Source organism: Heteronotia binoei, chromosome 2, assembly GCF_032191835.1.
Source record: "Heteronotia binoei isolate CCM8104 ecotype False Entrance Well chromosome 2, APGP_CSIRO_Hbin_v1, whole genome shotgun sequence".
Taxonomy (NCBI): Eukaryota; Metazoa; Chordata; class Lepidosauria; order Squamata; family Gekkonidae; genus Heteronotia; species Heteronotia binoei.
In genome coordinates, this window is record NC_083224.1 from 5031430 (window position 1) to 5056681 (window position 25252).

Below are 25252 nucleotides of genomic sequence, written 5' to 3' on the forward strand. Positions count from 1 at the left end.
CCTGACCTGTGCTCTGCTTCCTTTCTTCCCCCGTCTCTCTGTTGTGCAGAGAAAAGCTAGCCTTGAAGACTGACACAGGCTGCAGAGCCTGAGCTCCATTTGGCTTCCTTCCTTTCCCCGTCTCTCTGTTGTGCAGAGAAAAGCTAGCCTTGGAGACTGACACAGGCTGCAAAGCCTGAGCTCCATTTGGCTTCCTTCCCTCATCTCTGTGTTGTGCAGAGAGGAGCAAGCCTTGAAGACTGACACAAACTGCAAAGTGTGAGCTCCATTTGGATTCCTTCCTCCCCCCATCTCTGTGTTGTGCAGAGAGGAGCTAGCTTTGAAGACTGACACAGGCTGCAAAGCCTGACGTTTATTTGGCTTCCTTCCTTCCCTAGTTTTTTGTCCTCCCCCCCCCCTTCTTTCTTTCTTTCCTTGTAAGTGGTGCTCTGTCTTTATTCTTGGAGCTGGGGGTGGGGGGTGGGGCGGGAAACACAGACATGGGAAACACAACCAGTAAAAAGCTGCAAGCCCCTCATAAATATCCTTTTTGGGATAACTGCAGAAAAGCTTGTATGAACTTTATAGAACTTAAAATTAATTCATTAATTGCAGTACAATTCTCTGCTACCTTTCATAGCAATTTCCCAGTGTTTTAGCCAAGTATGAAAAATAGCTGTCAAAAGATTTTCTTGAAACCAAGCAAGCTTGCTTGTAGCTTGAGGCAGGGTTCCAGTAGTAGCAGCTGAAGGAAAGGCCTACTAAATGTGTCAGATATTTTGAGGTAGAGCAGCTGCCAGGGCCCAGTGTGGGTGGTACATAGTGTTGGCATTCCTGATGGCAATGGCAACAGCACTCCCAACTGCATACACCGGCCAGTGCTGTTGAGGAAGGGGTGTGTAGGTGGTGCAGGCAACTGAACATGGGCATGAGGAAGGCGGAGAAGAACACACACATAGGTGCGTGCAGGTGTGGAGGTGCAAAGAGGGGACTCTGGGAAGGTATGAAAAAGTTGCAGACTGCCCACTTTCCACTCCCATTTTGGCTCAGCATGAGTTTCAGAGAGATTTTTCTGAAAACAGTTACTTCAGAAGGAGCAGGTTTGGGGGAATGACCTGGAATTGACATCACGGGAAAAGGTGTTTTGCTTCAGTGTGCCCCAGAAGTGACATCACTTGGCCCTTGACCTGGAAGTGACACCACAGGAAATGACATAATTCCTGTCTTCACCCCCGAAGTCTCCTGGCTCCACTCCCACAGTTTAGTAGGCCACAAAGAAGTGTAAAAATAACCAGGCCGCGGCAAAGAAAAGTTTGGGAAACCCTGCTGTAGGCGGTTTCAGACATTTCAAAAAACGCTGTTTCTATCCACTTTAGTGACCATTTGAAAGTGGATTTTGGCCTTTCGCACAGTAAACTCCAGTTGCAAAGTGCATTGAAAGTGCATTTTTCAGTGTGCGTGAAACAGCCCCACACCACTGAGCCATGGTCCTTTGGCTCCATTTCAGCCTTTGATACGCAATGTTCCAATTCAGATGACCAGATAGCTATGTGTAAGTAGTTCATAGTATAATCCTCCGTGGACTTGGAGCTTCTCTTCCCGCCCAATCCTGGCTCTGCACGTCAAAGGTTGCAGGGGCGTCTTGCCTCGAGTTGGCAAGGAGTGGTTTGTTGGATAAACAAGAATTAAAACCCTCCCCCCTTCAAAGGTCATCTCTCCAGTTTCCGGTTCGGCTCTGGGATGGAAGACACACTGATTAACAAAACTGTTCCACACTTCAGCTTTGAAAAAACCTGACAAAGTTTATTAAGAAAAAGTCGAAAAAGTAACAAATCACTGTCTGATGATGGAGAAAAAAGAATACCAATGCCAGCAAAGTTTCAGTCAGTCAAAAATTTATTGTGCATAGCCATTGGACATTACAAAACAGAACATAAATGCCAACGTTCACAGAAAACATCTTAAACGTTCCCCAGAAGGGCTGCCCTCAAGAAGTTGTTGTTGATGGATGATATTGGATTTATACCCCACCCTTCACTCTGAATCTCAGAGCAGCTTATAATCTCCTTTTCCTTCCCCTCCCGACAACAGACACACTGTGACGTAGGTGGGGCTGAGAGAGCTCTGACAGCAGCTGCCCTTTCAAGGAGAGCTCCTAAGAGAGAGATGGCTGACCCAAGGCCATTCCAGCAGCTGCAAGTGGAGGAGTGGGGAATCAAACCTGGTTCTCTCAGATACGAGTCTGAGCACTTAACCACTACACCAAACTGTCAATCAGTTATATTTGATATCACTTTTGCTCTTATCAGCTGCAAAGGCAAGCAAAGAGACTCTATAACATACATGAGCATCATTGTCAGATAACAGAGACAGAAAGTTTCAAACTCTCAAACCCAGGTAACCAGGAGGGGAAGAGGCAAATCCCCCTAAAGGAAGGCCTCCAGCAGCATTAAAGAGCCTGCCAGCCCATCAAGGCCGAATGATTAAGTATCATTTGCAGGTGTAGGATGCTTAGGGAGAACACACCAAAGCCCCAGCTGGAATACTTCACAGAGGGTTAGAACAACACTCCTTTGGTAGCTGGAGCCGAAGCAACTTACAATTTGTGTTGCAGGTCAAATATCTGAAAGGGAACGAACTTCAATAACAAATGATACTTGTGTACACCCCAGCCCCCACAATTAGATGGAAAAAATACAGTTTAAAATAATACAGTATTTTACAATAATCTCATAGCAATATTCATCAACTTATTAAAACTAATTTCAAAGGACTAGATAGCTATGTATAAGGAGTATAAGTCTGATATACCTGATACACATAATAATCTCTTAAACAACCTATGAACATTCCTTAGTTCAGCTTCGTTTTCTCAGATTAATAAACAATCTAGGGTTGCCAACTGCCTGGCAGAAGAGTCTGCTGTCCTTCTAAGATCATATGGGGTAGTGGGATGTATTTGAAGGCTTCAAACACGGCTAAAGTTTCTTCCATATTGAGAGCATTTTTAAATATTTCTTCCTGGTTACAATAACATTTCTGTGTAGATTCAAGCTTTCTTCAATAGTTTATATAGTGCCAGTTCTTTATACGGATTGTGGCTCTTTTTTAGTTAAAAAATAAGATAAAAGCTACTTTAACAGGCTAAGCAATTACATGGTTTCTATTCTTTGGTTTCTTTGGTGCTGCTGAAGAGTGTCACTTCGACTAAATCTCTTTCCATGCTCAGCATTGGAAAGGTCTCTCCGTTGGGTGGATTTTCTGATGATTAGGAAGAATGTCACTCCCACTGAATCTCTTTCCGCACTCTGAGCATTCAAAAGGTCTCTCCCCTGTGTGGGTTCTCTGAAAGCTTTGAAGATGGCCACTGTGACTGAATCTCTTTCCACAGTTTGATCATTCAAAAGGTCTCTGCCCGGTGCGGGTTCTCTGATGGCGTTGAAGATTGCCACTCTGACTGAATCTCTTTCCACACTCTGAGCATTCAAAATGTCTCTCCCTTGTGGGTTCTTTGATGACTTTGAAGACTGCAACTGTGACTGAATCTCTTTCCACACTCTGAGCATTCAAAAGGTTTCTCCCCTGTGTGGGTTCTCTGATGACTTTGAAGATTGCCACTCTGACTGAATCTCTTTCCACACTCTGAGCATTCAAAAGGTCTCTCCCCTGTGTGGGTTCTCTGATGACTTTGAAGACTGCTACTGACAGTGAATCTCTTTCCACACTCTGAGCATTCAAAAGGTCTCTCCCCTGTGTGGATTCTCTGATGCCTGTGAAGACTGCTACTGTCTGACAGTGAATCTCTTTCCACAGTCTGAGCATTCAAAAGGTCTCTCCCCTGTGTGGGTTCTCTGATGACTTTGAAAATTGCTACTGTCATTGAATCTCTTTCCACACTCTGAGCATTCAAAAGGTCTCTCCCCTGTGTGGGTTCTCTGATGACTTTGAAAACTGCAACTGTGACTGAATCTCTTTCCACACTCTGAGTATTCAAAAGGTTTCTCCCCTGTGTGGGTTCTCTGATGACTTTGAAGACTGCTACTGACAGTGAATCTCTTTCCACACTCTCAGCATTCAAAAGGTTTCTCCCCTGTGTGGGTTCTCTGATGCCTGTGAAGACTGCTACTGACAGTGAATCTCTTTCCACACTCTGAGCATTCAAAAGGTCTCTCCCCTGTGTGGGTTCTCTGATGACTTTGAAGATTGCTACTGTCAATGAATCTCTTTCCACACTCTGAGCATTCAAAAGGTCTCTCCCCTGTGTGGGTTCTCTGATGACTTTGAAGATGGCCACTCTGACTGAAGCTCTTCCCACACTCTGAGCATTCAAAAGGTCTCTCCCCTGTGTGGGTTCTCTGATGACTTTGAAGACTGCTACTCCGACTGAATCTCTTTCCACACTCTGAGCATTCAAAAGGTCTCTCCCGTGTGTGGATTCTCTGATGACTTTGAAGATTGCAACTGTGACTGAATCTCTTTCCACATTCTGAGCATTCAAAAGGTCTCTCCCGTGTGTGGATTCTCTGATGACTTTGAAGATGGCTACTGACAGTGAATCTCTTTCCACACTTTGAGCATTCAAAAGGTTTCTCCCCTGTGTGGGTTCTCTGATGCCTTTGAAGACTGCTACTGACAGTGAATCTCTTTCCACACTCTGAGCATTCAAAAGGTCTCTCCCCTGTGTGGGTTCTCTGATGATTTTGAAAACTGCTACTCCGACTGAATCTCTTTCCACACTCTGAGCATTCAAAAGGTCTCTCCCCTGTGTGGGTTCTCTGATGCCTGTGAAGACTGCTACTGTCATTGAATCTCTTTCCACACTCTGAGCATTCAAAAGGTCTCTCCCTTGTGTGGGTTCTATGATGACTTTGAAGATTGCCACTCCAACTGAATCTCTTTCCACACTCTGAACATTCAAATGGTCTCTCCCCTGTGTGGGTTCTCTGATGACTTTGAAGACTGCTACTCCGACTGAATCTCTTTCCACACTCTGAGCATTCAAAAGGTCTCTCCCCTGTGTGGGTTCTCTGATGACTTTGAAGACTGCTACTCCGTCTGAATCTCTTTCCACACTCTGAGCATTCAAAAAGTCTCTCCCCTGTGTGGGTTCTCTGATGACTTTGAAGATGGGCACTCTGACTGAATCTCTTTTCACTCTCTAAACAGTCCAAAGGTCTGTCTCCTTTGTGGATTCTCTGACGCTTGTGAAGATTTCCTTTCTCACTGAATCTCCTTCCACTCTCTGTGCATTCAAATGATTTCTGCCCTCTTCGTTGTCTTTGGTGCAGAGGGAGCTGTGATCTGGTTTTGAAGTTCTTTACACACCGAACAGATGTACTTGACCTCATTATCCTCTGCTTTTGAAAACGTGCATTATGTCGTCTTCCATCTCTCTTCTCAGCTGTATGGCTGCCTTTCTTTCTCTTAGGTCTGCCTGGATTCCTGATGTTTTCTTTCAAGTCCACATTTTTTACTCGATCTGGCAACTTCTGATCCAGTTCCTCACCCTCCTCATTGCTCTGATCATCCTGGGCTGGAATAAGAAGAGAGATCCCATTAATACCTGGAGAGCAGGTAAGTTCTAAAGGCATCGATGTGATTGCAGGAGGAAAGGACTGAGGGCCCTTCGGCCTCCTTCGGCTTGCCTGATCTTAACCTCTCTCCCACCCTCCCAAGATATCTAGTCTTTCAGGATACCTCATCCCTATGAGAGCCACACCTGAGCTCTTGCTCAGAGGAAGCTCCTGACCCTACAAGTCCCAGTCCCCAGAAGGCCTCCTGTCCCTGCAGTGGGCTGTCTGATTGTACCAATCAAATGTTGCTCCGAACTCAATCCAAAATCCCCCATGGCTATTCCTTGCCTCTTCCAGAGCCAGTTTGGTGTAGTGGTGAAGTGTGCGGACTCTTATCTGGGAGAACGGGGTTTGATTCCCCACTCTTCCACTTGTAGCTGCTGGAATGGTATTGGATTAGCCATAGCTCTCGCAGAGCTGTCCTTGAAAAGGCAGCTTCTGAGGAGAGCTCTCTCAGCCCCACCCACCTCACAGGGTGTCTGTTGCGGTGCGAGGGGGAAGGTAAAGGAGATTGTGTCCACTCTGAGACTCTTTAGATTCAGATTATAGGGCGAGATATAAATCCAATATCTTCTTCTTGACATCTTCAGAAGGACTCCTCCCCCCGTAGTGGGCTGTATGATTGTACCAACCTGCACTGGAGACGCTGCACAGGTTGTCTGTGGTGTTCCGAGCCCAGTTCAAAGTGCTGGTTTTGACCTTTAAAGCCCTATATGGCTTGGGACCTGTCTACTTTCTGGACCGCCTTTCCCCACACGAGCCCCACAGAGCACTACGATCAAGCTCGTTAAATCTGTTCAAGATCCCCGGGCTAAAGGAGGCCCGTTTGACCACTACAAGGGCAAGAGCCTTTTCCGTGGCTGCGCCTGCCCTCTGGAAGGCCCTTCCTGAGGAGACCAGGGCCCTGCGGGATTTATCACAATTCCACAAAGCCTGTAAGACATACCTGCTCAGGCAGGCTTTTAATAACTAAGTGGAGGCACTTTTAACATCTATGGGGTGTGTACTATCTACCCCACAAGAGCATCACACATTAATTCAAAACAGACAGAGCGCGCCATCTGAACTGTATTTAAACTGTTTTAATATTTTAATGTTTTAATAACGTTTTATTGTTATAATGTGAATCTATCATAGAATTGTGATCGTTAGCCGCCCAGAGTCCATTTGGGGAGGACGGGATACAAGTGCAAGAAATAAAAATAAAATAAATAACTAAATGTTGCTCCGAAGTCAATCCAAACTCCCCCATGGCTATGCCTTGCCTCTTTCTTTTTTTTTTTTTTTTAAGAACTCCGAATATATTTTATTGGCAAAACAAAACAAGACAAACAAAATATTACAAAAACATCATGAAGACAGAAATTGATAACAGATAAAGGAACTAAGAATCAAGTCCATTATATGTATCATATCCAAGTTTCTTTACATTTTTCTAAATTACCTGCTCTCAATGTTGTCGTTAAAAGGTCCATTTCTGCGGCCTCGTACAGCTTTTGCAGAAATTCCTCTCGCTGGTATCTGTTGGGTTTTCCAATATCTAGCGTACACTATTCTGGCTACTGTCGCTATAGGTAATAAAAGCTTTTGAACTGTTTTGGGTATAGGGTTCTTACACATATTCAATAGATATAATTCAGGTACATGCTGGATCTTGATTTTTAATATTTTCTGGATCCATACATATATTTGTCCCCAGTATTTCCTTGCTTTATCGCATTGCCACCAAATATGGTAAAATGTTCCTTTCGCCTTTTTGCATTTCCAACATTTGTTGGATATGTTAGGATATATTTTGGATAACTTTTCAGGCGTAAAATACCAGCGGTATACCATTTTATAGAGATTTTCTTTAAATACTGATGACTTTGTTAACTTTTTCTCCCCAAATTTTCTACCATTCCAACAATTCTATGTTATAACCAATATCTTGCATCCACCTTATCCAGCTTCCCTTAACAATTTCATCTTGCATTTTAGCCTCTAGCAGCCAATTATAAATTTTTGAGATCAATTTCTGTTCAGTACCTAGTATTATGGAATCAGATTCATTCAACTTTTTCACAAAACCCATTTCTTTGTCACATTTGTATCTTGATTTGATTTGTAATTTAGTCCACCAACCTAGTTGGACATATTCATCCAATTTTAAATTGTCTCTTTCGTCCAATAAAGCCTCATAAGCATAACTATTTTTTTTTTAGTTATGATTATGAGGCTTTATTTTTTTAGAATTTTAACGCCGCTTATAATGTATGGATTCAGCACTATATAATGGTTTTAAAAATTTGTAATTGTAATATGTTTTCAAACTGGAAAATGTAAATTATGGTTTTATATATTTTATTGGTTTAATTGTGTAGATGATACTGTGAGCCGCCCTGAGTCCGCTTGCGGAGAGGGCGGGATATAAGTCAAATGTAATAAATAAATAAATAAATAAATAAAACTATATTCCCACCGAAATAAATTTGGGTGTAATGAGGCTTCTACTGGTGATAATCATCTAAATCATCATCTAAATTTGATATTTTATTCCCATTCAGGTTCTATATGCTGATTTTCTTATTTCATGTCTAAAAAAATACTGTTTTGGGGGGGGGCTTGATACCATATATAAGAGTGCTAACCCCTTGTTAGATCTGCTCCTTCCAGTACCAATAGTCTTTTATTTTTTAGTAATAACCAATCCTTAGCCCACATCAAAGCACACGCCTTATAGTATGTATGCCAGTCTGGCAATGCTAAACCACCTCTTTGTTTACTATCTTGTAAACTCTTTGGTTTTATCCTGGGTCTTTTATTTTGCCATACAAAATTTGTTATTATCTTGTTTAATTGTTGAAAGAAGGCTCTCGGTAATATGATAGGAATCATTTGAAATTAAAATAAGATTCTAGGTAGGACATTCATTTTGACTGACGCAATTCTTCCTAAAATAGAGATTTGTAAATCATTCCATCTTTTTAGGTCTAATTTTATCTCTTTTAGAATCTTATCAAAGTTATCATTTTTAGGGTTTTCAATTCCGTTGTTAAATGGATACCCAGATATTTTATCTTTTTTTCATAGCCAAATCCAGATTTCCCCTCTAATTCAATAATTTGTTCTTTTCTCATACTTTTTGCTAGAAATTTAGTTTTTTGATAATTTACTTTAAAACCTGCTACTTCACCATATTGTTTCAATCTTTCTTTTAATTTCCCAATTGAATTTGTGGGTTCTTCCAATATAAACAACAAGTCATCAGCAAAAGCTTGAATTTTGAAACTTTCACCCTTAATCTTTGTACCTCTAATCGACTGATCTTCTCTTATCGAGTTTATCAAAAATTCTAGCGTCAAGACAAAGAGTAAGGACGAGAGCGGGCATCCTTGTCTAGTACCTTGCACAATAGTTATGAAATCAGAAAGATACCCATTTATATTTATTCTAGCTTTTTGGCTGGAGTAAATGGCTTTCACTAAATTTCCACTAAATTTCTCTGGTTTCTCTTCAGATCGCATAAATCTTTCGCATTGCCTCTTTCTTGGCCTAACTGAATGATACTTACTGTCAGATAGCTCATTTGGGGAAGAAATATGCTCTTCAGATCCTCTTGAGAAACTCCCCAGCTTTTCTTTGGATGCAAGGCAATTGTCTTTCTCCACCAAAGTCTCTCTTATACTTCTGGCTTCATTTGCAGAGAGAGAGAAAGAAAAAGTAATCCTTCTTCTATCGGGAAGGAAATAAATTCAAGAGTAAAGATTCTTCTGGAATCATGGTCAGGATCTTAGACGCAATCCCAACCAGTGTAAGCGGGACAGATCTGTGAGGCAAGACACCCTAGTTCCCATCAAGGGTTAATGTGAGTATTAAATGGTCTGTCTGACTTGCAGGTATTGCTGATTTAACCCCCTCCACCCCCCCCCCAGCTTATCTTTCTCAAGGCTGGCTTTGGTGAATCCTGAGAACCTGTATCCAGTTGTGTAAGCAGGAGTTAGGGGGGACTGGGTGGGTGCTGACAGCTTCTGGAAGATTCCATCAGAGAGGACCCTCGATAGGGTCATTCAGACTACCTGACACTACAGAGGTAGAAGTATAACACCAGGGGGACCCAGGCTTGGGTTCTTGACAGGATCTTTTCCAGGTCACAGTCAAAGGGGATGTTTGTAATCCCATTCAGGGGGCAGGGGGTGTTGTAAATGTAAGCAGCAGAGAAATGAGGATCCAGATTCTTTCTCAGGATCTCTTTCATCACCTTTGCCTCCGGCCGAGACACCTTCTTAGTAACACCAACAAAATGGGATCACACTTCACATTACACACAACAAGAGAAACAAACCCTGTGATGTCCTGGCTAACAATGTTTAGTAAAACCTTTTTAGAAAAACCATACTTTTTTTATACATTACAACAGCAAAAGAAAGGTCCATTCTCACATTACAATATAACAAGAAAGGTCCAATGTGCACCCAGAAACTTACCATTCAATCCTTTTGGAGCTTGCTTTCTGCCCTCAAAAGGAAGGGCTTGCTCCTAATAAAAATATTGTAGAGAGCAATTTGCCAGCAAGCTCCAGAAGGCTTTTGCATCTGGTTAAAGAAGTGGTTCAGGACTGGTTTCAGCTCCAAGTAAATATATATACATACACTTAAGTGGGACTGAGTGGCAAGTTTTTAACAAGAATTAACAATATCTTAAAATTTAAAAATTATCTATTTCCATTCAGTTTTGTGGCGTGTCCTGTTGTTATCGCCCTGGTTTACCCCAGGATGAGAGAACTTGAAAAAAGCAGATGTTGCAGAAGAGCATTTACATTCAATTGTTACAAGAGGCTGACAATCCTGAAAGAAATAAGGACTACTCTTGAGGAATAAGTTCATTGACAAAATGAGCCTATATCTCATCTAAATCTGAGAGGCTCACTGGACCTCTCTCCAGACCCGTAGCCAGAAAATTTCTTGGGGAGGGGCCCCAGAGGAAAAAAAAATTGGTGGGGGGCTGCTGAGCAGCAGTGGGGAATTCAGGCGGGGGCCGCAAGAGCGGTGATGAGAGTGGGGGCCACCAGAGAAGGGGTGGGGAGATCGAACGGGGGCAGCCAGGCAAGCAGTGCGGAGATCGGGCGAGGACCGCAATAGCAGCGCTGGGGGGATCGGGGGCCACAAGAGCGGCGGGGAAAGGAGGGGCCATACATGTTGAGGGGGGGTTGGGTAGAGGGGCCGTGCCCCCCTGGGGCCACCCTTAAATACGGGCTTGCCTCTCTCGTAATATTGTAATGTGAGAATGGACCTTTCTTGTGCTGTTGTAATGTATAAAAAGATTATATGGTTTTTCGAAAAAGGTTTTATCAAACATTATTATCTGGGACACCTTTTCATGCTTCGGTGATGGCCACAACACTGGTCTCTGTTGCACCTCATCAATTAGGTGGAAAAGCCTCAATATGATGTATTGCTGTTCTACACTTTGATTCCCGCATCATCCCAGGGGCACCAACTCACACCTTTGACCTTTGTGAAAAATCCGTACCCAGAGAGATGACGCTCCTGTAGTTCTCCTGCATGACTTCCCTGTAGAGAGTTCTCTGGCCCGGATCCAGCAGGGCCCACTCTGCTGGGGTGAAGCAGACAAACACCTCCTCAAAGGAAACGGGGCACTGAAAGAAAAAGCAGATTCCCTCATCAGAGATTACAAAATCCTAGAGTTGGAAGGGACCTCCATGGTCCTCTAGTCCAATCCCTTGCAAAATACAGGAAACTCACAAATACCTACCCCAAATTCATAGGATCTGCCTTGCTGTCAGGTGGCCATCTAGCCATCTGCCTTATTTTCTTACTTTTTAATGGTTTTAACTGTTTAATTTTAACTGTTTCATTGTGTGATTTAATTATTTTATTATGTTGTAATCCGCCCTGAATCCGACTTGGGAAGGCGGACTAGAATCCGCAAAATAACTAAATAAAATAAATAAACCTCCAAGGAAGGAGAGCCCGCAGACAAACATTGCATATTGGAAGAGAGGAGTCTGGGGCAGAACAGGATATACGGTTTGGCATGGGGAAAGGGAGCTGCATTTAGATCCTCTTTCATCCGGACCCTTGTAGAAACTGTGGGAGCAGAAGCACCCCCTCCCCGAGAAAGAAGGGGGACCCAGGCTGCCCCCCGCTCATCTGCCCTACCTGGACTGGAGGAAAAGCAGCCGTTTCCACACCTCCAGAAAGACAGCGGCTCAACAGCGTCTCTCCACTGCCTGTTCATAACAGAAAGGAAGAAGGGAGGAGGTTTAACTTCTTATTCCATTTGCTTTGTCACTCCCTGCTTCACACACGCCCTTCCCAGGCGTCTGAGACCAGACCTGTGTACACTCAACACATTCCTTCACACTTTGTACTAAATCCTAGGAGAGGCAGACGTACCCATGAGCCTCAGGGTGAAAATCTCTGCCAACATATTTCAGACTTCAAACGTGCCCTGGGAACTCTGGAGTTCCTAAAGTTACAGCATCCCTGCTGGATCAGAGCAAAACCCAGGAATCCCATTTTTCTGCCGGCTGGGCCCTTTAGTCTGGGCTGGGGGGGGATATAGACAGGGGTGGAAATGACATTGCATGAAATGTCACCATCACATTCAGCCCAAATCCCAGATGTCACCAGAGCATTTCTGGGGAATCCAGGGCAGGGGTGTCAAACACTCGGCCCGCGTGCCAGAAGCGGCCCGCCCAGGGCTTTGATCAGGCCCACGGAGCTCTTTTCTGCCAAAGAGGGTGATTCTTAGCGACGCAAGAATGAAGGTTGTACACAGTAGCTGTAAAACCACTATATACATTTATTTACACACCAATCACTCTTCTCTCCGACAGTATGCTCTGCTGCAACACCAACTCCATTAACCACACACACCATAGTTACTCTGTACATTTATACATTGGACAGCCAATCAGCAACTTGCTGTGTCATGCTGACTGTGCTGGCTGATGCAATACCTCTGGCACCCAGCCACCTGCTGTCATCTAGATCATCTAGCCTCCAGATCTACTTTCACTTCTACAGCACATGCTATAAGCTGTCACTTCTCATATATAGAAGAGACACCCCTCCTCAGATTATAGGCTTGTGCTGTAATCCATATATTACAATATTCCATATTCATATTGTTCATATTACCATTAATACATTCAGTTACATTTCTTTCCATATATACATTAGTTACAGTTCAGCATTTTATTCCCTGAACTCTTGTGTTAACACACACACATTTTGCTCCGCTTGCTAATTACCCAGCAAGCACATTCTTACTTCCCTGCAAGCACATTCTTACTGGCTTACTTCCCAGACTGACCATATCTTATCAGTTGGCTCTCTTCCCAGACTGAGCTCTCCCTTTATCTCTTTGCTGGCTCGGTCTGTTAGAAACGATACCGTACCTTGTCTGGTATAAAGGCATATTCTTTTCCCAGCACACATATTTGCTTACACATTTTCACAGCTTTCAGTTTTGTACATTTAGTTTAAGAGTTACAGTTTGGAATTGTTACATTTCAGTTTCAGCTTTACAATCACAGTTTAGTTGCAGCTTATTATACATTTTGAAGCAGCATGTTTGTTTAATGTTACAGCATTTCTTTTACATTCCAGCATTTATTCATTTGCACATTGGACATTTGCACATTTTAAGTAGTTACTGCTTAAAGCCTCTCTTTCCAGGCTTTTGCTTATGTGTCTCCCTGTTCTTTAGAAGACTTGCCATATAACAGTTCCAGCACACTAGGATACGTTTTAGGGTTATCATCATATACATATGTATAACCTCCTTCCTCCTTAGTGAAAGAAGTATCCACCTTTAACTCTGGTGTACTTACACAGCTCCTGGGCTTTCCATCAGGCAAACTATCTCCATTGCCCAGAACCCCACGAACACAAGTTTCCTGGCTTTAGCACCTCCCTTCCTCCTCTTATCTAGAGGAATGTTCACCCATGCCTTAGACCCGAAAATTCTACGGTGATCCAGGGTTGGCTTTCTCCCATACAAGACCCTGTAGGGTATGTCATTTATAGCCTCCGTCCACAAACGGTTAGAGATGTAACAGGACGTTTTCAAGGCTTCACCCCAGTATGCCAGCTTTAAACCACTGTCTTCTAGCAAAGCATGGCAGATACCCTGGAGTACCCCGCTCTCCATTCAACGACCCCGTTTTCCCATGGAGAGGAAACATTGGCAACTCTGTGTTTTATGCCCTCTTGCCTCAGATAGTTGGCAAAGTCTTTGCTTTGGAATTCGCCCCCTTGATCTGTTTGAAGTGAGGCTATTCTGGCATTTAACTGCTTCTGCACCCTTCTAGCCCAGTACTTGAAAGTTGCACATACATCGCTTTTATGCTTAATAGCGTACACCCATGCAAATCTGCTGTGGTCATCGACCAGAACCAAAGCAAACCTATTTTTAGAAACACTAGGTGCATACGGCCCTATCAGGTCTGCATGTATTAATTGGAGCAGTCTCTCAGACACACGTTCACTCCTTTTAGAAGACGGAAATGACTTTGACTTGGCTTCCTTACAGACATTACAATCTAGGAATGCATTACATTTATCCACTTTCACTCCCTGCAATATCTCCAGGGTTTTATTAATTGTGTTATAGCTGGCGTGGCCCAGTCTTCTATGCCAGCGGTGAATGCACCTGCTGTGTGGCTGTCTATTCCACACAGTTTGTGCCTTTCCCACTGTTTGCACAAGCTCATACACATTCGCTTTTAGCGTTCCCTTAGCCAGCCGTTTACCCTGCTTTAAGATTTCACAGCCCTTGTTATCAAACAGTACTGTGAACCCAGCTGTTGCCAGCTGTTGCCACTCAACAAATTAGTCTCTAACTCTGGCACACATAACACATTATCAAAAGTATGATTAAGTCCGGGAAAACAGACAGTGCCTTGGCAAAGCACGTCTGCTTGTCTCCCGTCAGCCAAGCTTACAGTTTTCTGCACAGCTGGTCTGCAGTCCTGCAGCTGTTCCTTCTGGCAGCAAAAAATCTGCGTAGCCCCGGAGTCGACAACCCAGGGCACACTCTGCAGTCCCGGACCAGTTCTTACCAGAGTTGCCTGAGTTCTTGAAGACTGCTGCCGGCTCTTTCTCTGTTGCTGCTGAGGACAAGACCTTCGCAAATGTCCGAGCTGGTTGCACAGATAACAACGTCTCCTCCGCACTTGCAAGGCTCTTTCCTCCTCTTCTTTGGCTTGCCAGCTGGAACCAGCCCCCACAGACCTCTGCTTATCTTCTTATTTACGGTGAGTCTGCTCTTTCCTGCTCTCCAGCTGCCTTTGCTCTTCTGCCAGGAGTTTGCCGGTCACGTAAGGCAAAGTTAGCTTGTCGGCATCTTGCCCTTCAAATGCTATCACCAGCATATCATATCTCTCGTCCAGAGAGCTCAATATTATGTGGACTTTATCTTCCTCAGCCACCACTTTACCCCTTGCTTCTAGCTCTTGGAAACAGATAGACATACAGTCGAGGTGGTCCCTCATCAACTCCCCGACCAGCATACGTTTCCTGTAGAGCCTCCTTGTCAGGGATATCAGCGAACCTGCTGACTTCTGCACATACACCGCCTTGAGAGCATCCCAAGCCTCCTTCGCTGTCTGGTGCCCACGGACATGCACCAGCTGGTCGTCTGAAACGCTTAGTATGATAGTGGCTAGAGCCTTTTGGTCCTGAACGGCCTCTGCCGGCGTGGGATCAGCGGGAGGAGCTGACACACAGTCCCAAAGCCCCTCTCTCTTCAGGAAATGCTCTAACCTGAGCGACCAGATGTTGTAGTTGGTAGTGGTGAGCTTCTCGACCAGCACGGTAGCTGTTGCTGTAGCCATCCTGCTCAGACTCCTTTCAGCCACTGCTGGTCTCACCTCCTAGGCAGCCTCTGGAGCAACTCAGTGTCCTTTCTTTACCACTTCTCTCAGGTCGGCTTCCGGTTTGAGCTGACGGCAGAGCTGCAGCCCTCTGAATAAGGGGGATTTTTTCCCCTTTGTTTAGGGCAGAAAGACCCTTTCAGGGGCCCTGCCCACTAATCTCAGCTAGAGATTAGACAAAGATGACGCCTAAATACCTTTAGTTGTTGATAAATTAGGTGGCTGAAGCCGCCTTTTTTGAGCCTTGAGATCCGACGTTGGGGGAGCGTCTTCCATCATCTACAAAGGATTAAAAAGCCATTAAATTGTCTTAAGCCTGTCGGAACTCAGGCACTTCAAGGACTGATTTATAACTGCAAGATAACTAAGAAGCCGAAGTGAAAGAGCATAAGCTGATAAGGTACCGTAATTCAATGTTTCTGCTCCTGGGACTCTTTTAAGCCAATCTGAATAGCCTTGCAAATTAAAAAACAAATAGAAGTGAAGCGAAATAGAAGGAGATAACTGCCTGCTAAATTTGGACTTTTGGAAACTAAAGACTTAAATAGAATTTGTAAAAGAAGGAAGTTGTTTAACATTCCTGAGGTTTATGACGCAGGCTTTTTGTTCATCACTCCACGTTCTTATCTGCAAGTTTCAAAAGCTGCGATATTTGACGGACGGGAACTGAGCAACCTGAACTGGGAAGTAAAACCTACTGGCTAATGAGGTGAAGCCTATAAGGATTACAAAAGCTGTTACATTTGAACCAGGAAGGAATTAAAACCAAGATCAAAGAAGGACCTCTCTAAGACTGTGTGTAACCATAGAGAAAGAACGATTGCCATTTTAAAAGGGGGGAAAACAGCCAAATTTGTTGAAAATCAATATCTCAGCCCAGGAAGATGGGAGGAAGATGAAATTAGCTTTATTTTAAACAGCATACTCTAAGCTATTGGACTTGGTGTTGAATTTCAATTTGGAGACCTTTTTAGTTTTGGTGAGTTTTTTATATGTCAGAAGAGAGAGTAACCCGATCAAGGGCTTATTCTTTTGACAAGATGCAAAGCCAATTTGATGCATTAGAAACCAAGATGATGAAAGGAATGGATAAAATGTTATTGGCCCTTAAAAAAGAATTGAAAAAAGATATTGGTGATCTTAGAAAGGATATTGAGGGCTTTAAAGATGAACTGGGAAATAGAGTCAAACAAGTTGAAGAGAAAGTGGATACACAAGCTTCTACTTTGTTAAAACTTCAAGAAAGGGTTACAATCCATGACTGCAGATTGATGGAAACACAAGTGCGTCTGAGAGGACTACCTGAAAGAGAGGAAACAGATTTAATGGACTACATGGTAAAAATCATTGCTGAATACTTAGAAGATCCTGAAAAATTTAGAAGTATGCTGGATAGTGTCTATAGAGTCAACTCATCATATGCAAAAAACAAAGGCTTACCCAAAGATATCGTTGTAAAACTAAGGTCCAAGGACATAGCAGGAAAAATCATAAATAAAGGCTTTCAAAAAGCTTGGATAATAGAAGGGACCAGAGTTAAAATAATGAAAGAACTACCAAGACAAGTGATTAATGACAGGAAGAAATATAAGAGACTAACAGAGAAACTGCGGGCAGAGGGTACAAGATACAGATGGATACTACCTGAAGGTCTTGGCTTTGAACAGCATGGAAGAAGGATTACAATAAAGAATGAACAAGAGATGTATAGCTTTTTCGAGGAGAATAAAGATTCTGCACCATAATGGAGTACAAATTACTATCTTGGAATATAAATGGACTAAATTCACCACAAAAAAGAAAAGCAACATTTCATTGGATTAAAAAACAAAAATGTAATATAATTTGTCTACAGGAAGTTCATATACAACAAAAAGACTGTAAATTTTTGAAGAACAGAAATTTGGGATTGGAATTTTTTTCATTGGCAGAACAAAAGAAAAGAGGGGTAGTCTTTTATATTAAAGAACAATTAGAGCCAAAACTGATACTCAAAGATAAAGAAGTAAGACATATTGCAGTAGAAGTGACAATGGAGACAAAAAAAACATTGTTATTAGGATTGTATGAGCCTAATGGAGCAAAAGACAAGTTCTTTAAAAACATCAATCGACAGTTGGATGAAATGTCGTACGACCAGATTTTGATGATGGGAGATTTTAATGGGACAATACAAAATAATATTGATAGATCAAGCCAAAAAAAGAAAGACAAAGAAGGAAAATTACCAAATTCTTTTTTTGAGTTCGTTAAACAAGAACATTTAGAAGATATTTGGAGAAAATGTAATCCTGAAGTAAGAGACTATACCTTCTTTTCAGCAAGACATAATTCTTTTTCTAGAATAGATATGTTATGGGGTTCCAAAAACTTGGGCCTCATGACTAAAAAAGTAGAGATTCTACCAAAGGTTTTTGCAAATCACAATCCAATATGTTGGACTACAAAATTGCAAAGAAAAACAAGAAGATGGAGAATTAATGAGGACCTACTACAAGATAAAGACATTGTGGCATTTTTAGAGAAGGAAACTGCAGCGTTCTTCCAAATAAATGAAACTGATGATGTAGAATTTCAAACAGTTTGGGACACTTACAAAGCAGTAATGAGAGGAATACTAATTACATTGAATAATAAAGATAAGAAGGCCGAAGAAGAACGGTTGCTAGCTTTACAAAATGAAATAAATAAAAAAGAGGGGGAATTGAAAAAAAGACCAGGAAAAAAGAAGTTAATAAAAGAAATTACAATATTACAATCTCAAGTAAGACATTTGCTGAATAAAGAATTAGAATGGAATTTAAAAAGTTTACAACAGAAATCGTTTGAGGGTGCGAATAAACCTGGGAAGTACCTAGCCTGGCAGTTGGAAAAAAGAAAGAAAATAAAACCATCAATAAAATTATGGTGAATGGAAAAGAAATAGTAGACCAAGATGGAATCAAAAGAGAATTTTTCAAATATTATGCAAAATTATTCAAAGGCGTGACAAATAGAAAAGAAAAAATGGAAGAGTATTTACGAAATATTCAAATAGTGCCCCTGACTGAGTATATGAAAAAGATTTTAAATGATCCAATTGAAAAGATCGAAATTGAAGCAGCAATAAAAGCAATGAAAGAAGGTAAGGCTCCTGGGCCAGATGGATTTACATCTAAATTTTATAAAACCCTTAAAGATGAGATAACACCCAAACTGCAGAAATGGATCAATATAATAAGAGAAAAAGGGATAATTCCAAATACATGGAAAGAAGCTGTAATTTCATTGATCCCCAAAGAAGATAAAGATGTCACAAATGTAAAGAATTATAGACCAATTTCATTATTAAATAACAACTACAAGATCTACACAAGAATTTTGGCAGAATGACTGAAGCAATATCTGATAAACTTTATAAAGAAAGATCAAGCTGGATTTCTTCCTAAAAGGCAAATAAGAGACAATGTAAGAGCTGTCATTAACGTTGTGGAATATTATAAAAAGCATCCAGAAAAAGAAGCGGCTTTATTTTTTGTAGATGCGGAAAAAGCCTTTGACAATTTGAACTGGGACTTTATGTTTGCAGTAATGGAAAAAATTAATTTAGGGGAACATTTTATAAGAATGACGAAAGCAATATATATGGAACAGCAAGCAAAATTGTGTGTAAATGCAGATCTTACAAGAGAATTGATGGTAAGCAAAGGTACAAGACAAGGATGTCCGTTATCACCACTGTTGTTTATAATGACTCTTGAAATTTTATTACAAGTACAAAATGACAAAGAAATAGAAGGATTAAAAATTAAAGGATTCTCTTATAAATATAAAGCTTTTGCAGATGACATTGTGTTTATTATAGAGAATCCGATTCAAGTAACACCGTTACTTTTAATCAAGATAAAAGAATATGGAGAGATTGCAGGACTATATATAAATACAGAGAAGTCGACGTTTTTAATGTAAAAATATGCAACCAAATAGACAGAATGAATTGCAGGCATTGACGGGGTGTAAAGTTACTTCTAAAGTTAAATATCTTGGCGTAGAAATAACTATGAAGAATATTGATTTATTTAAAAATAATTATGAAAAGCTTTGGTGCAAGATGGACAAAGATTTGATAAAATGGAACAGACTTAATTTGTCTTTGTTGGGCAGGATTGCTGCAGTTAAGATGAATATTTTGCCAAGAATAATGTATCTGTTTCAAACTATCCCGATTGTGAAAGATAGCAAACAATTCAATAAGTGGCAAAGGAAGATCTCTGACTTAGTATGGGCCGGGAAGAAACCAAGAATTAAGACGAAAATTTTAACAGATGCAAAAGAGAGAGGAGGCTTTCAGCTCCCGGACTTAAGACTGTATCATGATGTCGTTTGCTTGACGTGGATTAAGGATTGGATAATGCTGTTGGATAAAAAACCTTTAAGGTTGGAAGCTCATGGGAATAAATTCGGCTGGCACGCGTATTTGTATTATGGGAAACACAAGATGGATGGGTTTTTTTCTCATCACTATATTAGAAACACTTTGTTAAATACTTGGATAAAATAGAAGAAATATGGTGATGAGAGGAAGCCGCTTTGGATAGTGCCAGCAGAAGTAATAAAAATAACAGCTGAATCTGTTAAAGATTCAAGGTGGGAAAGTTGAATTAAAGTCTGCAGAAGAGCTAAATAATAAATATGACTGGTTTCAAATGCAACAAATAAAAAGTCTGATGGAAAATGATATGAAATCTGATGGAATTAGACGTGAGCAAACAGAATTGGAAAAGGTTCTGCTTGGAGACAATGAAAAATTAATATCAAAAGTATATAAATTATTATTGAAATGGTCTACAGAAGAGGAAGTAGTAAAATCTCAAATGGTTAAATGGGCAATCAATATAAACAGAGAAATTCAAATGGATACTTAGGAGTACCTTTGGAGGAACTCGATGAAGATATCAACATGTCAGAATATCAAGGAGAACTGTTTTAAAATGATGTATAGGTGGTATATGACTCCGAAGAAACTGGCAAAGAAGAGTAAAAAGATGTCAGACAGATGTTGGAAATGTAAGCACCATGAGGGTTCTTTTTTTCATATGTGGTGAAAAAGCAAAAAACTTTTGGTGGATGATACAGCAAGAAATGTCTAAAATTTTGGGTTATGACTTCAAGAAAGTTGCAGAGACTTTTCTGCTAGGATTACAAATAGAAAAATTTCCAAAAGAAGATAGGACTTTAATTTGGTATCTGCTCTCAGCTGCTAGGACATTGTATGTGCAGCTGTGGAAACAAGAAAAAATACCAGAGAAATGGGATTGGATTGTGAAAGTTTTATCGTGGAGCGAGATGGATAAATTAACAAGAACTTTGAGAGACTATGATTTGGAAGTGTTTAAAAAGGAGTGGAAGAAATTTAAAAAAAATATAGAGTTAGAGTGGAACGTAAAAAGACATTGGACAATTTTTTAATATGAATGAGAAGAAAAAGACATTGTATTTTGATGGGTCAGGGTTACCTTTATATTTGGATTTAAATATATAACTTCGGGGTAAGTCTTATAATGGAGGGAGGGGGGATTGAAAATATCGTATGGTTTAGGGATAGAAAAGATATAACTAAACATTGTAACCGTATGTTATTAATAAATTGTTAAAACACCACCTCTCTCAGGTCTTCTAGGCACAGCAGAAGCGTGCTGGGCCCATAACCCTGTCGATGCGCTTAGAGTCCAAGAGGGTGATTCTTAGCGACACAAGAATGAAGGTTGTACACAGTAGCTGTAAAACCACTATATACATTTATTTACACACCAATCACTCTTCTCTCCGACAGTATGCTCCGCTGCAACACCAACTCCATTAACCCACACACACCATAGTTACTCTGTACATTTATACATTGGACAGCCAATCAGCAACTTGCTGTGTCATGCTGACTGTGCTGGCTGATGCAATACCTCTGGCACCCAGCCACCTGCTTTCATCTAGATCATCTAGCCTCCAGATCTACTTTCACTTCTACAGCACATGCTATAAGCTGTCACTTCTCATATATACAAGCGACACTCTTGTCCTTACCCTTTGAACCTCGAAGACTACCTCCCTTTCAGTTCTCAGCCTCTTTGAACCTCTGAGGCAGAAACTCCTTCGGTTGGGAGCTTCAAAAGCTCTTTGAAGCCCCCCTTGAAGCTCCAAGGCAGAGTCTCAGTTCCTGGCTCTTCCTGCCTTTCTTTGCTGGCTGCTGCAAGGAAAACGTGGGGTGGATTTTAAGGTCTGTTCCATGTTTTCCTTGCAGCTTTGTCTTTGCTCTGCAATGGTTTCAAATGGAGTGGAGAGGGTTACATTTTCAGAGTTCCTAAAGGCAGCTCAAACTTCCGCTTCCTGGAGCTGTGTCCTTGCAAACAAAAGGTTGATGCTTTCAGCCAGCTTATCTGTTGAATGGCCCCAATCTAGTGAGTACTCTAATGTGGGGACCCACAGACAAAGGGGGATATTATACTGGACAGCCATTGCCAACCTGAGTAGACTTCGGCGTGGGGGAAAAGCTTACAAGGGCAACTAGAATGATTACAGGTTTGGAACACATTCCCTATGAAGAAAGGTTAAAACGCTTGGGGCTCTTTAGCTTGGAGAAACGTCGACTGTGGGGTGACATGATAAAGGCATGGGATGGAGAAGGTAGAGAAAGAAGTACTTTTCTCCCTTTCTCACAATACAAGCACTCATCGGCATTCAATGAAATTGCTGAGCAGTCGGGTTAAAACGGATAAAAGGAAGTCCTTCTTCACCCAAAGGGTGATTAACATGTGGAATTCACTGCCACAAGAGGTGGTGGCGGCTACAGGCATAGCCAGCTTCAAGAGGGGGTTAGATAAAAATATGGAGCAGAGGTCCATCAGTGGCTATTAGCCACAGTATGTATATATATGTGTGTGTATGTATATATGTGTGTGTATGTATATATATGTGTGTGTGTGTGTGTGTGTATATATATATATATATATAAAATTATCGGCCACTGGGTGATACAGAGTATTGGACTGGATGGGCCGTTGGCCTGATCCAACATGGCTTCTCTTATGTTCTTATTGTTTCCACAGAGTCAGACCCTTTGTGCTTTTTCTTGATGTTTTATTTTAAAAATTGCACTGCCAAATTAAACTGTCCCCCCATCTTTCCAACTTAAAAAAAATTGGAAGTTTTAAGCATGTTCGTATTTTAAGTTTAAAAATATCTTTTAACTGTGTTTGTCTGTGTCCGTTATAAAGTTTATATCTCCACCAATGTTCCCCCTAAGCTGAGTTAGTGTGAGCCATCTCACAGCTTTTTAGCCTCCAGCTCACATATTTTTGTCTTAGCTCAGGAAAAATGGCCCCAGAGCAAGTTAATTTATGCAGTAGCTCATAACTTTCATGCCAACAGCTCACAAAGTAGATTTTTTGCTCACAAGACCCCACAGCCTAGAGGGAACATTGATCTCCTCTACCTGGTGACAGCATTGGGCACTTTAAGGGGAAAAGTGCTGATGCACTGTTATGTAACTCCTACTATACCTGCTAATGAAATGCATGTGAGAATCATGTGCAGCTAGTTAAGAATTGGGTAACATGATTGGCTAGCTGCACTATATCAACAGAGAGCCTAACTCTCATTCTCTGTGGGTTGATGAATACGGAGGACGTGCAGAGGTGTGGAGAGCTATTTTGATCAGAGGCTGTTACTCTGTCGGACTGATTGATGATGATGATGACTTGGTATGTGTAGACTACTCTCTTGGACTGTGACTGTGTACTGCTAACTTGGATGGACTGAACTTACTGTGTATTGACTATCTGGACTGACTATTACTACTCTATTTGCCTTACCCCAAATACAACTGTTTCAACTGGCTTGTTGGAGTTTTTGTCTTCATAGAACTTTTACTGGTGGCTGCATTTATCAGGGCACTCATACCTGCAGAACTTCCATGCACACTGACATCGGTTGTGGGCCCAGCGTGGTCTACGGGGGAGTAGGCTCTGTCTGCTGCAGCATTTTCCAGCGTTCTACTCGTGAGTAAGACGAACAGTTTTTGGGCGTGGCACTCTGTATGTGTATAAGGCAGTTCCATGGAGTCCAGCGTACATGTCTCTGGCTTCCTAATTACGAGGCTTAATGGAGACAACTACGTCACATGGTCAGAGAAAGTCACCATGCTGTTAAAGTTCCAAGGGTTGTGGGAGTATGTGGCAACTCCGCCAGACTTAACTGTGTTACATGCTGCTGATGATGCAGATGTAATAGCCAAGCATCGGAGTAATGATGATAAGGCATTCTCGTTAATTGGCTTAACCTTGGAAGATTCACAGCTCATCCATGTTAAAGGGTCTAATAATGCCAAGTCGTGTTGGGATGCACTAAAGGCTCTATATGTGAGAGAGAGCGTCGGGTCCCACATTTTCCTAATGAAGAAGCTCTTAAGTGCACGTTTGGAGACAGGTGGAGGCATGATGACTCACCTGGAATACATGAAGCGCACTTTACTCCAACTGCAGGAAAAGGAGGTAACTTTTTCTTCCCTGCAGCAAGTCTACATAATCCTCTGTTCCCTGGACCAGAGCTATGATCAATTTGTGGCTAACCTTGATGTTGTTCCACAAGCTGAGCTCACTGTGTCCAGCATTTCCCACTGACTGCTGAATGAGGCGATGAGGAGGAGAGACGCAGCTCAATTCCATGCGGCTCCAGCCCATTCAACAAATGTTCCTGCCCGGGAGGTTCTTAAAGGGGCACAATGCAAAGCAGCTGCAGCTGAAGCATATGCTGTACGTAAGTGCTACTTGTGTGGAAGTCTCAAGCACCTACGATGCCAGTGCGGCTTGAACAAAAGGAAACATTCTCCTGCTGTTACAAAAGGAGGTGGGTGTAATGTTATCATTAATGATTCCTCCTGCAGTAGCCAGCAATTTATGATTGACAGTGGTGCGACGGAGCACATTGCCAAGGATAGAAGGCTTTTTGAGACATTCACTCCTACACAAGGTCAGTGTGTGAAGCTCGCAAACGGGCTGTCTGCCAATGTAGCAGGGAGTGGTCTTATCAACATCCCGAGCCTTGGGAGAAAGTTACACATGCTTAATGTTCCAAGCCTGAACTATAATTTGCTTTCAGTATCAGCCTTGACTGAACAGCACTTTAAAGTTTGTTTTACAGCTACAGACTGCAACATATGTGCAGATGGCATATCTGCTAAAGCCAAAAGGAAAGGCGACTTATATTTCCTTGAGAAGGAGCGTTCAGTGCAGCATGTGAGTACAAATAAACCACCACATGATGATTGCATACATCTCTGGCATCGCAGACTGGGGCATATCAACTTCCAGGCGGTGAAGAAGACTCTTCAAGCGGCTGGAGTTACCCCCAAACCATGTGGATGTTTCATAGAATGTGAAGTATGCAAGGCTGTCAAGTCCAAAGCAGCAGCAACTATGTCTCCTAGCAATTTTCAGACTAATGAGATACTTGATTTAGTGTTCCTCGACCTGATTGGCCCGTTCCCTACGAGGATTTTGGGCGGGGCAAGGTTTTGTTTATGCATAGAAGACCATTTTTCCCGGTATGGTTTCTGCTTCCTTCTTAGGTCTAAGGCGGAAACATTCCAGGCATTCTACAACTGGCTTCGCTTTGTGCAACGGAAGACAAGCAAAGTTCCTAAGTCTATTCTCAGAGATAATGGGTCTGAATTCTGCAATGAGAGAATGATTTCTTTGTGCAGGAGATATGGCATTGAACGTAAATGTACAGCTCCTTATAGACCCCAGCATAATGCCTTCTGCGAAAGAAGGAACCAATCCCTGTA

At 41.9% G+C, this 25252-nt stretch overlaps 1 pseudogene; it reads right to left on the reverse strand.

The window, feature by feature from the left end:
* Window positions 1-3412: 3412 nt before the first annotated feature.
* On the reverse strand, window positions 3413-23394 carry LOC132590545 (oocyte zinc finger protein XlCOF6-like; annotated as a pseudogene).
* Between the last annotated feature and the right edge of the window lie 1858 nt (window positions 23395-25252).